The 13,491-nt window shown below is 49.5% G+C and overlaps 1 protein-coding gene across 5 annotated transcripts in view; it reads left to right on the forward strand.

Moving 5' to 3' along the window:
• ZBTB7C (zinc finger and BTB domain containing 7C) overlaps positions 1–13,491 on the forward strand; it is a 139,744-nt gene that overhangs the window by 38,844 nt on the left and 87,409 nt on the right. The window contains exon 1 of one of the 5 annotated variants that reach the window (XM_040540573.1): positions 6,062–6,204. The exons of the other annotated variants lie outside the window; for them this stretch is intronic. The gene's annotated coding sequence lies outside the window, so the exon portion shown is untranslated. Of the gene's footprint in view, positions 1–6,061; positions 6,205–13,491 lie in introns of those variants that run through there. 5 annotated transcript variants of the gene reach the window in all.

Raw genomic sequence — 13,491 nt, forward strand, 5'->3', positions numbered from 1 at the left:
GCAGCAGCATTAATGAAATTCTACAGAGGGCAGAGGGAGGGCAAGCCAGCACAGTCAGCAAAAATGAATCCGGACGGCTGTAACATAAATATCAAGGGGGCCGGAGGAAGCTGGAGCCATTGCCCTGCCCTGTGCCATGCCAAGCATTGCGATTTAAGACCGCGGTGTCCTAGTTAGGGGAGCAGCCGCCCGCATGTGCGTGCACGCGCACACACACACACACACACACTCATTTTGGCAAAATCTGTCCCCTGCCCGGGGAGCTCCGGGGCCGGGGAGGGGGGGAGCAGTGCCCTTGCATGCTTTTGTGGGGAAACCTGGCTTTGGCCCCCTTTGGCTTTTTTCCCCTTTTGGCCTGGGGAGCTGCAGGTGCCACAGAGGGGCTGCTGCTCCACCAGGGGTGGTCGTCCTGGTGTCAGGGTGCCTGTCCCCTGCCCTGCCTGTCCCCATCTCCCGAGCTGCCCTGCTCCAGCACACGAAGAGCTCCGTGCTCCCATTTCCCCGGCCTCGCCGCCCCCTCCTCTCAACTCCCTGCTGCCTGCAGCGCTGTCCCTTTGCTGCCTCCCATGCCCCCGGTTGCTGTTTATCCCTCCCCGTCTTTTTCTCCCACCCACATGCCCAAACCCAGAGCCTGCTCTATTTCGGGAGCCGCTGCAGATGCAGCGGTGCTCTGGCTTTACTGTGGCTTGGACTTGGAGAAGGATGGCTATTTTTTCACTGCAGCCATCTGCTGCGTAGAGATCATGGGTGTAAGCTGCGACATTCGGAGCCCGATGTCCAGAGCCCCAAAGCTCAGGGACGTTTGGATTGAGGGTTTTGGTCTCTGCCTTGCATTTCTGATCGAAGGAAACAATGAGCCCTGGGGGCTCCCCTCCCAGGAAGCTGAGGCTCCCAAGGAGAAGTGCGCACAATGCCAGAGGAGCACACGGACTGCCCGGGGCAGTCTTTGCGTTCGGACCGTTCCTGTCGGATGATGTGTGATCCGGATCCAAGTCGGGGAAGACGCCGTCCCCGTCTGGGCCTGTGTTAGGATTCCCTTGTCCACGGAGAGTGCAGATGCAGCCCCAGGGGAATAAAGTGTTCTGGCTCCAGCTTTGCTTTGAGTGCTTGGGTACCATCAAATTTAAGGCTCAGAGTGAGGTCTGGGGAGATGGCGACGTGAACACGTACAGCCAAGGCTGTGTGGGCAGAAGGCAGAGGGAGCAGAGACCCTTGTTGAGATTTCCACATCTGGCTTTAGGTGAATGAGACCTGGGTCCCCTCTCCTTAGCGTGCTTTGAGTCCTCAAGCTTTCAGAGTTCTCTGTTGCAGGGGAACTCTGGGCACAGTTTTTCCCTGCCTGTGTTTATTTGCTGAAACTTTCATCTTTGTTATTACTGAAATATCCAGAAAGAGCCATATTAAATCTTTCATCTGGCTTGTGCTGATGCTCCTGGCAGAGTGGTAGCCGTGTAGCCCAGCTGAACACACTGAACCGTTCCAGCTCTTAGCTGCTAACTGGAGCCAGGTGGAGATACGAAGCTAGGATTTCCTAGGGCTGGATTGTGGTGGCTTTGCTTCTGTATTCAGCTTGCATTCAGTGGCTTTGGCCATCAGGCATCCACATTCAGAATTCATAGAGCAGCAGCCCCCGCAAACCTGCTATCATAACGCCCAGCATCTGTAAGGCAGGCTATTTAACATGAGGGATGTTTCTTGTAACAGAGTTAAAAGAAGCAGCCAAAAGGGTAAAATGCAGGTGAAGCGGAGGCCATCTAACGATTCACTGTTTAAAACTCCAAAAAATATCTTCTGCCTCTAAAATCTCATTTACTTCCCCCCCCCAAACCAAGTATAATTAAACAGTAAATCAAAGGAAATAATTAGCAGTAAATGGTATCCTTCAGAAATGGAATTGCCATCCTGTTGAGGAAAACAATAAAAACATCTGAAAATATAAAAATAGCAACTTAAATGTAGAACCATAATAATGCCAAAAATTTTGAGGGACAGTTTGCTAAAGGTGTAGAAATCACCAATAAAATATTTCCAAAGCACAAAAAGCAGTCAGCTAGGAAGTCTGTAGATGGCAGCTAGAAAGGGAGTGCTGAATAAATACGAGGCTTTTGCAGAAATGTCATATTAATTATTTGCATTACTTCGTTATGTAATATCTTGGAAGGAGTCCCCCACCAGAGCCCTTTTTATGGAGAGCAAGTAAAACAAAGTGTTTTAAAGATGTGTTTTACTGGAAGAGATTCTAGAACAAACCAGTGTAGAGTAACAGGTAACAAGAAGCAAGCTGAATTTACCCAAGAGCTTTAAGAAAATTCAAATTCAAATTTTCCATCTAGCACTTTGCTACATAACTAGACAAGGGAACAGGAGGACAAAGAGGCAAAGGCACTACTGATTTTTAAGCAGGACTGGTGGTGGGATCTGCAGCCCGTTACTTTTACTTCTGTACCGGGCATCTTTGTTGAATCTCAGGAGGTGAATTCATGGACAGATGAATAAATATGATATACAGAGGAAGAGCCAACCTGAGTTTTACAGAGTGAAGTCATTCTTCATTATCTATTCAAGTTCTTCAAAGAAGACAGGAATGGAGAGAAAAATGACCCAGTCAATATCGTGTCCTTGAATTTCCCCCAAACTTTGGCAGCGTCCCTTGCCAAAGGCTCCTGAAGAAGTTAAGCTGTCATAGGACAAGTGTTTCTTGTGGATTAATAGTAGTGTAAAAGACAGAAGACAGGGGAAAAAGGAAATGCTCGTTTTTCACCATGGCTAGCAGGGGAATCCTGCAGGTATGCACGCTAGTACCTGGGCTGTTCAACACATTCATAAATGATCTGGAAACAGGGGAACAGGGAGATGGCAATGTGTATTGACTTTGCTGAGTTATTTCAGGCACTTGAAACTACAGAGAGGTGTGGAAAGATCCAGTGATACTGCGTGACTGAGTGATGGAACAGCAAACAAAACTCAAGTATGTTGATTAAAGCAAAGCAATGCACTCGAGGAGGTAATCCCCGGCTACTCATGCACAGTGACAGACTCTCGATGGACCTGTACTGCGTAAGAAAGAGCTCTCTGAGTCGCCATGGAGGCTTCTTTGAGATGCCAGCTCAAACCTCTGTCGCTGTTGGATAGGCAAAGTGAACATTAGGAGTTGTCAGGATGAAGGCTGAGGAGGAAAGGGAGAACATCAGACACGTTACCAGACTTTATGGTGCAGCAGCCTCTTGAGCAGTGTGCACCCAGACTCAGGAGTGATGGAAGCAGGGAGAGCTGAAGAGTTTCTGGAGGAAGAGAGGGTAAATGGATGAGGCCACTTAGGGCTGGAAAAAACTTGTCTGAGGAGGCTTTATTAAGACAGAAATATCAAACCGTGAATGGCGTGGAGAAGGGGAGCAGGGAACGGTTATTCATTGTCTCTTTCATAACACAGAAATGAATGGCTGTGAAATGAAATTATTTGGCAGCGCTTTTAAAGCAAACAAAAGGAAATAGTTTTTCACACAGTGAATAATTAAATTGGGGGAGCTCATTGGCACAAAGTACTTTGGAGACCGAAGGTGCAGAAAGGTTCAAAAAGCAATTAGACGGGCGCAAGGCCCAGAGAGGGCTGCTAGCTCTAGGGTTCAGATCCAGCCTGGGAACATCTCGCACGTGGATCAGGGAGGAGGCATCTCTGTGTGCTCATACCTTTCTGTACACTTCTCCTGCCTAGGTCATGCCAGCTTCTGTTAAAAACAAGAACTGGGGCTGGCAGGTCCCTTCCTGAACGTGTGTCTTCTCACCTGAGTTGATGTGCTGTGGTCCCGTGGGGATCACCCACCTCTCACAGGGTTTCCTACAGCTCGACTCAGTCCTTCAGTTCCTTGTGGTCACCATGTTCCTCTAGCTGCAAATGCCTCCTAAGGCTGTGCTCTGAGACCCATGGTGTGTAACCCTGTGGGGTTATCTTCCTTGTAATCCTTGTAATCATCTTGCCAAGTGGGAATTTGAGATTAAGGACAGATACTGAATTCTGTGTACACCCAGATGGGAGTTCCGTAGGAGGCCCTACCGGTCATGCTTTTGTCTCTTACATGTCCATTCTCCTGCTTGGCTTTTCACACTCTCCACCGATCCCTCCTCCTATTTCTCATGCTGGAGAATATAGCATCCATTGAGCTGGAGAAGGATGGTTTGGCCAGCATGTGCAAGTATGATCCCTGAATAAAAATACCACTTCACCCAGCGAGGCTGCTTGCCTGTCTCTGGTGTTCAGTGCCACACTGGACCTTGTCGTTCTGCAAGCTAGAGGCTGGCAAGGGGGTTGACCTTAGCGGAGGAAGGGATTTTTGAGGGCATTCACCATTGTTCTAGTGCTTTCATCTTTTTGTTATTAAAAAAAACAGCGTATAGCATTTGCCAATGCGAATTTGCTGTTGCATTCACTGGGAGCAGAATTAGCTCAACACTGGTGGTATTTGAAGCCCCTGCCAACCTCAAAGGACCTCATTCAGTATCCACTTTGTTTCAACAATTAGCAATACGAAAGAGCATCTGGCATACAAATTGTGTGCTAGGACAAATGCCCAAAGTGATGTCCTGTACTGGCAAGCAACAGTTCAAAACAAACAAACAAAATATCTCTTTCAGTCAGAAGATCTGCCACTGGGATGTCTCCAGATGCCTGTACACTGACACAGTACGTTTTTTTCTCATGGTGTCCCTCCAGGGCTGGCCTGTGCAGCAAGAAGAGGTGCTCTGCCCCGTGCATCGGTAGTTGATTACCAACTTCTCATCACGTCCCGCGTGGCTATCTAACGTGCTGTGCCTTTGCTCTTGTTTTAGCAAGGTGGCAGCCAGTAGCAGGGGAGAGACGAAGAATATTCTCAATGTTTTCTTAAGGTACACGGAAAAAACAGATTTTGTGGTAAATATTAACTGAAGCATCAATGAAAAAGCAGCTCTTTTGGCTCGATGGAGAGACTAGCTTTCACAGGACAGCATGGGCTTGGTTGATGCTTTTGTAGTTGTCTAAAGTGAGGTTGTGCGAGTGGTGGATTTTGAGCCAGCGGTGGTTGACCGATGGACCATGTAGATCCTCGTGGCAGGGATTTTGGGTGGTCAGCCTGGGTGCTGAGGTTCCCCAGGTTCCCCCAAGGAGCCCTGGGACAGCGAGGTCCCCTCTGTCACCTCTTACTCCTTGCCGATGGGCTCCCTTCCCTTTCCCCAAGCTACCCCAGCGCTGCTGGCACAAGGCCGGCCTCAGGCCCAGCTGCAGCCATGCGAGTGGCAAAGTGCAGATGCTGATTTTCTGACTTGTAGGGGCTGGCCGAGCCTCCTGCTGTCCCTGCACGTTGGCACAACACGCTGTGACCTCCCGGCTCTTGGCGTGGAAGCTGGGGTGAGCCACAGGGCTGGGCAGGGGGCAGCGTGGCCTGGTCGCTGGGATGTGGTGCGGCCTCTGCGGGCTGCAGCAGTCGGAGGCCAGCCTGTTGCCTTGTCCTCCCTCTCCGGTTCTTTTTGGGCTGGAAATCCCAAAGGATCATGCCCTGTGCAGATGGGCTCTGACCTCGCAGCTGCCCAGGTTGCTCTGTCGGGGCAGGTAGAGTTGGGAGGAATTCGCAGCGGCACTCAGCCCTCAGGCGTTTTCTAAATTTAAGCGTGATAACTACTTTTTTCCACTTTACAAACTAGCCGAATCCTTCAAATTAATAGCTCGGGGTTGTGGGAAACTGCATTTACTTTGACTTGAGGTAGCCTTAGCTGAGCTCGTTGGCATCTCTGATCCATCCCAAACCTTCTGGGCTCAGAGAATAAAAATAAACTGGTGATAACAACAATCCCTGTGTTCCTAGTGAAAGACAGAACTGGGAAAACAGCAAGAGTTTGGGGTTTTGATCTTGTAGCTTTGATGTGATTCATTGGAAATAAATGTGCTACAACTTTAAGGATTTGCCTGCAGCTAAATATAAGGGTGTGCTGGCTCCACCCTGCCGCTTTGTTAGGGATACAGGCATTTATTTTCTCTAGTGGGTTTTGTCCTTTTTTTTTTTTCCTACTTTTTTTTTTTTTTTTTTTTTGGTGAATCTCCACCATGACATAACCAAAGGTCTCACAGAGCAGCCTTTGAGCATGCAGCAGAGATACCTCAGAGACTAAAGTGTCGTTCTCTCCACGGCACGTGGAAGGGCTGGAACCTAAGGAGCTCCAGATCTCACCTCTCCTGTGAGTACCGTGTGCTCCTGGCTGGCGGGGAGGTGATGGCAGGGACCGCGGTGGAGGGCTTGAGAGCAGGACTTGCTGTCTTCACCTGCTGCTCAGGAGACCCCAGCCTGGCTTCTTGTGCGCCAGCAGCAAGCACACCAGGAGCAGCTGATCGTTGCCGGCTCGGGGATGAAGGTGTGGTGGGTGACTCTTTTCCTACAGATTTTTCAAGTGAGGACTCGGTGCGTTGGTAAAACTCAGAGAGGGGGTGGCAGGGTGTGTTTTCAATCAGCGTTTAGTCAGTCTGAGTTTAGTCTCCAACTTTCTGCTTTTGAAAGAGAAGTTGGTTTCGTCTTCGTTTTCTATAACCATCTATTTATTTTATTGGCTTTTTCAAAAAACCTGCATTTCCCCTGGTGCATGTCCACCTGTTTTGTATAAGCTGCCGAAGGTCCGAGCTTTTGCTCAGTTTGTGCAGAGTAGATTTCTTTCAACAAGCCAAAAGAAACTACAAGACTATATACTAAAAAGGGCAAAAAAACCACATGCTGTGCTATTTTGGTAGTAGCAAATTATGCGTTCTACAAATTACCATTGGTTATGAACACAGTGTGTCTGTCTGTATAACAATGTCCTGCTTTCAGATCACCACTAATACATTTAAAGTTATGATAATACCCATTGAAATCCAAGTGTCTCCTCTTTTCCGAGATCTGATTTATTCCTACCAGCAAATGTCAGATGTAAGTAGAAGTTTTATGGCTGTATAATTCACACACTGTTAGGCATCTTATTAGGAAGGACTTGGACTTTTTAAAAAATGACTTGATGTTGTTCCTTAAATATATAGAAACTATTAGTTCCTTTTTCTCTTCTTTCTCTTTTTTCTTCCTTTTTCTCTTTTTTCTTTTCCTCTTTTTCCTCTCTTTCTTTTTTTCCTTTTTTCATTCTTCCTTTTTTTCTTTTTTCTTTTTATTCCTTTTTTGTTTTTCTTTTTCTTTTATCTTTTTTTTTCTTTTTTCATCTTTCCTCATTCTTTTTTTCTCTTTTCCATTTTTTTTTTGCTTTTCTTTATTTTCTTCTGTTCTTTCCAGTGAGGGGCAGGTTAAGCTGACTAAAAGATATCACCTTTTTATTATTTTATAATGTTAATTTTTATTTGATATTATGGAATTAATTTAATTTAAAAGGTATCACCTTTTAATATTATTATTTTTCATTTATTGTATATATTATTATTATGAATTTAAATAATGTTATGAATCACAGGGAGAAGAATTAATATTCTGTGATTCTATTAGCTTTATGAGCATCAGCTCTCAAATACCACTCTGAAAATATGGTGAGGAATGTGGTACTGTATACACATGGAGAGGTGGATTAGATTTGATTACATGTAGGAATTTCCCCACCTATAGTGCTGTGGGCACATCCAGCATGTGATACCTTACAAACTTTTTGCCAGCAATAATAAACAGCGCTGCTGCGTCGGGAAGATGATAAATGCCCAAATATCCCCGCACGTATTCCTTCCCCTCTCGCACATACGGAGGCAGGGCAGGCTCATGGCGCTGACACTTTGCGAGCTGCTGTGTGCAGATGAGTGTGGACAGCACTTTTCTGGTGAGTTTGAGCATCACAGGGGAACACCTGCCCCTGTGCCACCCCATAACCCAGCTGGGCTCTCCCTCCATCCACATCCTATCACTAATTCCTGCTGCTGGGGGCTGCCAAGGCCTCTGTGTGTATGCGTGCATGGGACGGGTGCTGAAGCAGAAAACCCTGCAGGCAGCTTTCTCCCCTTGCATGAGCACCCTCTGCACTACCTGTTAGTGTCTGGCTAGGGTTTCTGCAGCATTTCACCCAAAAAAAGGCCTGTGCTTCTCTGCTGGGCCTTCTCCGGGCTGCTTTTCTGGGCTGTGCAGGGGGCACGAGGACAGCTGCTTTGCTGCTGCCTGGGGAGAAAACAGCGCTGCCGCCTTGATCCGTGCTGATGGATCCAGGCATCGCCCCACTTTCCTTTAATAAATCAATGACGAGTTCAGTGGTCTTCCCCTTCTGTGCACGTGGGTGCAGGGGAGGTGTGGAGCACCCATGGTTTCGGAGGTGCTGGCAGACAGCTGGCTGTGCGGGGAGCCATTTTAGGCAGGCTTTGTCCATGGCCATGCTGCGTGCAGGACTGGCTGGGCTGCACCTTCAGACGCTCGGGAGCTGCTTTGCATGTTGCTTCAGGTCATGAAACCAAAGCACTGCCTGGAAAGACAGATTGCCGCCGCAGCGTAAGCAAATCTATTGGAAACAGACAGCTCGCTAATTGACCCCGTGTTACGTGCGTGTCTCTCCACCCCGCTCCTGCCTTCCTGGCCAGACTGAGGAGGGCTGGGGCATTGCTGCTTTCTCAAGGAGGAGGAGAGAGATTGAAACTGCACTTCTGGGAGATGAAATAAAGCACCAGCAATCACTCAGGGCTCTGGGGCGATTCCCCATCATGCTCCCAGTTCCTATTTTCTTTTGTGTAATGCGAGAAAAACCGGAGTGACAGCCCCGGTGTGTGTGAACAGCAACACTGGGCGCACCACCACCGATGGTGGACACCTGGAAGTAGCCCAGGCTGATGATTAAGGCTTTATTTAGCTGAAAGCTCCTGGGAAGTGGCTTTGTGTGAGACCACGAGGCTCTCAGGAGCAGGCAGGTGGTGGCAGCGCCTACATCCAGCTTCTGTCCCGTTTTGCTCCCAGCACGCTTCTCCCTCCACTCTGGGTACGCATGTGCAGTTCTCAGATGGACAATAAAAATGGAAAAAATGGGGAAAAAATGGATTAAAATGGAAAAAAAAAAAAGATATAAAAGTGGCCAGTGCCTCCCTGCAGGCTCATGTATGAAGTAGAGAATCAGCACCAGGAGGAGACAGCAAGGCATGGAGAGGATGAGGAGGGGAGGCAGAGCAGAGGGGTCCCAGCACCTGGGAGCAGGGCAGGGGACACCAGCATGCTCTCGGCTGTTGGCTGCAGTTCGTGCAGCCTCTGCTGAAGGCTTCAAGCATGGTCAGCCAACGAGGTCCGTGCAGACGCTGTGCAGAAGCTGAGGAGCCTGCAGCAGGTACAAGGGACCCACCACTAGCGCCACTGCTGGGCTGCTTTGGTGGAGCAGCCGCAGCGAAGACCTCTTCTCCCCGAGCAGGAGTGAGGCCCCTCTTCTCCAGAGCTGCCTGCCTGGAGGTGTCTGGAACGTGTGTGTGTGTGTGTGTGTGTGTGTGTGTGTGCAAACCTGTACCTGCACATCCCTCCACTTCCGGCAGCAGAGCCAAACTCAAGGATGTTTTGGTTTAAGGATTGATGAGCTGCAGCCCAGGCTGCTCATTTGCACCTTTTCCATCCCCTAATGGAAGGGATGTGGAGTTCGCTGGCAAATTGAACAAATGCGCTATAGAGCACCTAAAAGGGGGGTGCGTGTGTGCGCTGCGGAGCAGGGTGCACAGCAGCGAGCGTCAGCATTTCTAAGAAATGGCAATTCTCCTTTCGGAGCCTACGTGAACACCACTTTCCTGGAGTTGCATAATTTAAATCATCTTTGCTCTGTTTTGTCCTGTCTGTTATTTTGAGCTGTCATGTTAAGTGCCACGAAGACTCCTCAAGAGGTTTCTTTCTGTTTCCCTCTAATAATCCCAGAAACACGCACTGGTCCCATTGTAAGGGGCTCTCTCTGGCAGCTCTTAGCATTCAATTTGCTGTAGAGGAGGCACTTTGTAGAACAATAGGACAATCAGTGCTGCAGCAGCTCAAGTGCTCCCATCCTGCCCTTGAAGAGGCAGGAGGAGAGCGAGGTGGAATAGTGTTTTGACCATCACCGTTAATGAGTTCTAGGAAAAGCTTTGGTGGTGGCTCAGCGTGAGGGCACAACAAAGGTGATCCTGGCTTGCAAAAATGGATGCTTGCGTTTCCTTTGCTCGAAAATTTGTTGGGGTTTAGCTGATTGCTGGTGCTCTAGGGAGAGCGATAAACTCTGGTGTTCAGGGCTGGATTAGGGCTTGGAGTCTGAGTCCAGTGGCCAGGATGAAGGCCAGCAGAGGGAAAGCACGGCCCAAACTTCCTGGCTCTTTGAGGAGTTAGTAGGGTCCAACGATAGGTCTTTTCTCTAAGAGCAGATCCTTGGGGCTGTAAAGTACCTCTGAGGAAAAGGCTGGTGAACCACCAGGAGCCTGCTGGGGCTGAGGATCCATCCCTGGCAGCCCTGAACTAGGCGCTAGTCCTGAACTAGTCTCCTGGACATTGCTGGGGTCCCTGCTTTGGGCCAGAGCCAAACAAGAAGACTTTCTGAGGACCCTTTCCTTTTGATGCTGTAGTCTTTGTCTTTCTTCTGGGCTGTGTGAGGCATCCTGTTAACTGTAGGCAGGCTTGGGGCAGCGGTACCTGGTTTCTTGGGGGAAAAACATGACCTCCTACTGGAGTGAAGGAATGGCAAGTGCCCCCGTTGCCTGAAATGTCCAGCACTCATCGCCCCTGCACCCGATGTCTACTGAGAAATTGGTGGCTTTGTGCTGAGCTCTCCTTCCTGATTCTGCTCCGGATGCTGCCTTCAGCTTTCCCAGTCCCTCGGTACTGCATGTGGCCTCTTGTGTAGGAACTAGACCTTTACTAAACAAAAAAAAAGTTAATTTTCCCCACTGAGCCTGTTGTGTTTTGCAGAAAATCACCTCTTAAGTAGCGGATCACGATGGTGAAGTGCAGAGAGGCTGCAGAACACAGCTTTTCTAGAGGGGCACAAAAAAATGAGGCATTGCCGTGTGAGCTGTTAGTCAGTGCTTTAAGCTACGTGACTAAGAGGAAGGAAAATAACTTTTCAAATAAGATTTAAAGTAGAAGTAAATTTTGATTTAGAAATTGCACTGTGCACATGGGAGCCCGGGACAGGTCACTGTAGTTCAGACCATGAGCCTGTGTGATCCTGAAGCCTGCTCCATGCAGTGGTCAGTGCCAGGTGTTTTGCATTGGTTTTACGTTGCTCGGTGCTGCGTTTCATCTCTCCTAGCCACGTTGCCTGTTGCTTTGCTTTCTTGAGTCCGGCTGGAGTTTTCAAGGATTTTTGTGGCCTCAAAGCCCAGAGCATTATTTAACTCTCTGCTAAGGCACCAACTTCAGGAGTGAAAAAGAAGTTAAAAAATACTATTTAAAAAAGTTGTTGCTTTAAGGTGATTTTTGCTCAGTCCCATGTGGTCAAGGGTGTCCCAGGCTCGTAACACCCTACTTAATGTGTCTCTGGGGAAATCCCCATGCAAAATATACCTTTGCCCGTTAGCGTGGCCTGTGAATCCACCCAGGTGCTTTCCAGGTCCAGGAATTGGGTGGAGAGCTGAAAATCTCAGGAAAACTGCCATGACAAACCGCGGGCTTGTTTGGCCCGAATGGTTATGGAAATAAAAGTTGCAACCTGAGCCTCGGAGCTCTCCCAAGTAAAGAGAAAAGAACCCAGTGCGTTTAGGAGAAAAGCAGCGAGCTGGCAGCGCCGGGGCAAGGCACGGTGCGGGGACACCGCGAGGAGCCACGCCGCAGCCCTGCCTCTGCCCTGCGGCAGCCCCGGCCAGGGCTGGCCCTGAGCTGAAACTGTGGCGAGCAGAGAGCTCGCCCTCCGGCTCTTCTGCGGGGGCGAGGAAGGTGGATTGTTTTCCAGCGATGAAATTTCCTATTGAAAAAATTGAATGCTTCCTTGTCGCGCTTGTGAATGGGACGCCCGCGAAGCTGAGCACACTGGTTCCAATTACGGGCGCAGTGAGGCCAAGCACTGCAGTTAGGCAGGAATTTATACCTTTTCGCAGGCACTTGAAAAGATAAAACCTTTTTTTTTCTTTTTTTTCTCCTTCTTTTTTATTTTTTATTTTGTTATATATGTAATGTATTCAAGGCAGGAGCACAGCCAGCTGAGCTCTCTTTGATTTGTTCTCATGTTAATATTAAATGTCTGAAAATGTGCCTTAATCGCTCAAATTAGTCAAACTTCTCCCTCTGTTAGGCCAAAAAGATGGTCCCAAGGAATGGGTGCTCATTCCTCACCCCCCTCCCCACCACCTCCAGGGGTGGCTTGTTTATGTCTGGGGCTTTCCTGGAAGCACATCTGGGATTTCTGGCTCTTCTCCTTGATGTCCAAAGCTTTCACTCCCTGGGCAGGGCTTCCAAGTGGAAGGAGATGTTTCTTGGGATACACGGACGTAGGAGCGACTTGGGGGGGCAGGCAGAACCAGTGCCTAGCAAGGATGAAGGACAGGAGTGTCATTAAAAACCAGAAGGGCACTCAGGTGATGAGGGCTTGGGTGCGGCCTTTCTGCACATGCTGAAGGGGACTGTGGCAAGAAACCTGTGGTATGGGGCACTTTCCCTTGGTCTAATGGATCGTAAGAAGCCCTGTTTCCAGCCGTGGGGATTTCCTGATGCTGTAGGGGTGTGCCTGTTTATTAACCCCAGTGGTCTTCCACAATCCTTCAGCAAGGAGCTCTGCAGACCCACTGTCTGCTGCAGGGAAAGCCGCCGCTGTTTGCTTGTCCTGAACCTCAGCTAGCTTAATTCGGTGACCCTGGGTGAACGAAGGGAGCCTGGTGGTGACCATAAGACAATAGGATTAGCCATCCTAGCACTCTGCCCAGCTGAGGGCTTGTTTGGTTCACTGCCAGGCTGTGAAGAACCAGTGTCCTCCAAGCATCCCAGCTGAAGGGAACTGGGAGGGAGCAGAGGCCCTGGTTTTAGGGGCTCGCTCCTGGCCTGCGGTCTGTACGGGTAGAACATCAGGGAGATCATACAGCTGCCTGAGGGCAAAAAAGGCTGGCTGGTGAAGGGGAAAAGGGACCTCTTTTCAGTTCCACGCACTGAAAGGAGGCAGGGCTGCTGTACCTGGACGTTGGGGTGGGCTGGGACCCCGCAGCTGGCAGCTTTACTTGCAGGGGGCTCAGCCCCAGCGCTCCTTGCCCAGGCAGAGCGCTGCCTGCCCTCCGGCACCCGCTGTCCCCGCGGCTCTCAGTGCCCGCTTTTCAGGCACTGCCGGCTCTGACTGCTGCTAGCTGGCAGCGCAGACAGCCCCGCAGGCTCTGGCTTTGCATCCTGCCCTTTGTAGATATCCAGCGTGCCACAAAGACCTCGTGCAGTGGTCTGGTTTGAATGCGTGCGCAGGCGTGTTCCTGTGCACGCTCTGGGCAGGCGGTGCTGCTGCGGTACCAGGCTGTTGCTTCCCCACACTGCTCTTGATATGTAAAATGAGAGCATGTGTCTTTGTTATTGTTTGCATTCTTGTGTCACCTACAGGTCCCACTTTCCTAGGTGCTGC

Source organism: Cygnus olor, chromosome Z (assembly GCF_009769625.2).
Source record: "Cygnus olor isolate bCygOlo1 chromosome Z, bCygOlo1.pri.v2, whole genome shotgun sequence".
NCBI classification, from domain to species: Eukaryota; Metazoa; Chordata; class Aves; order Anseriformes; family Anatidae; genus Cygnus; species Cygnus olor.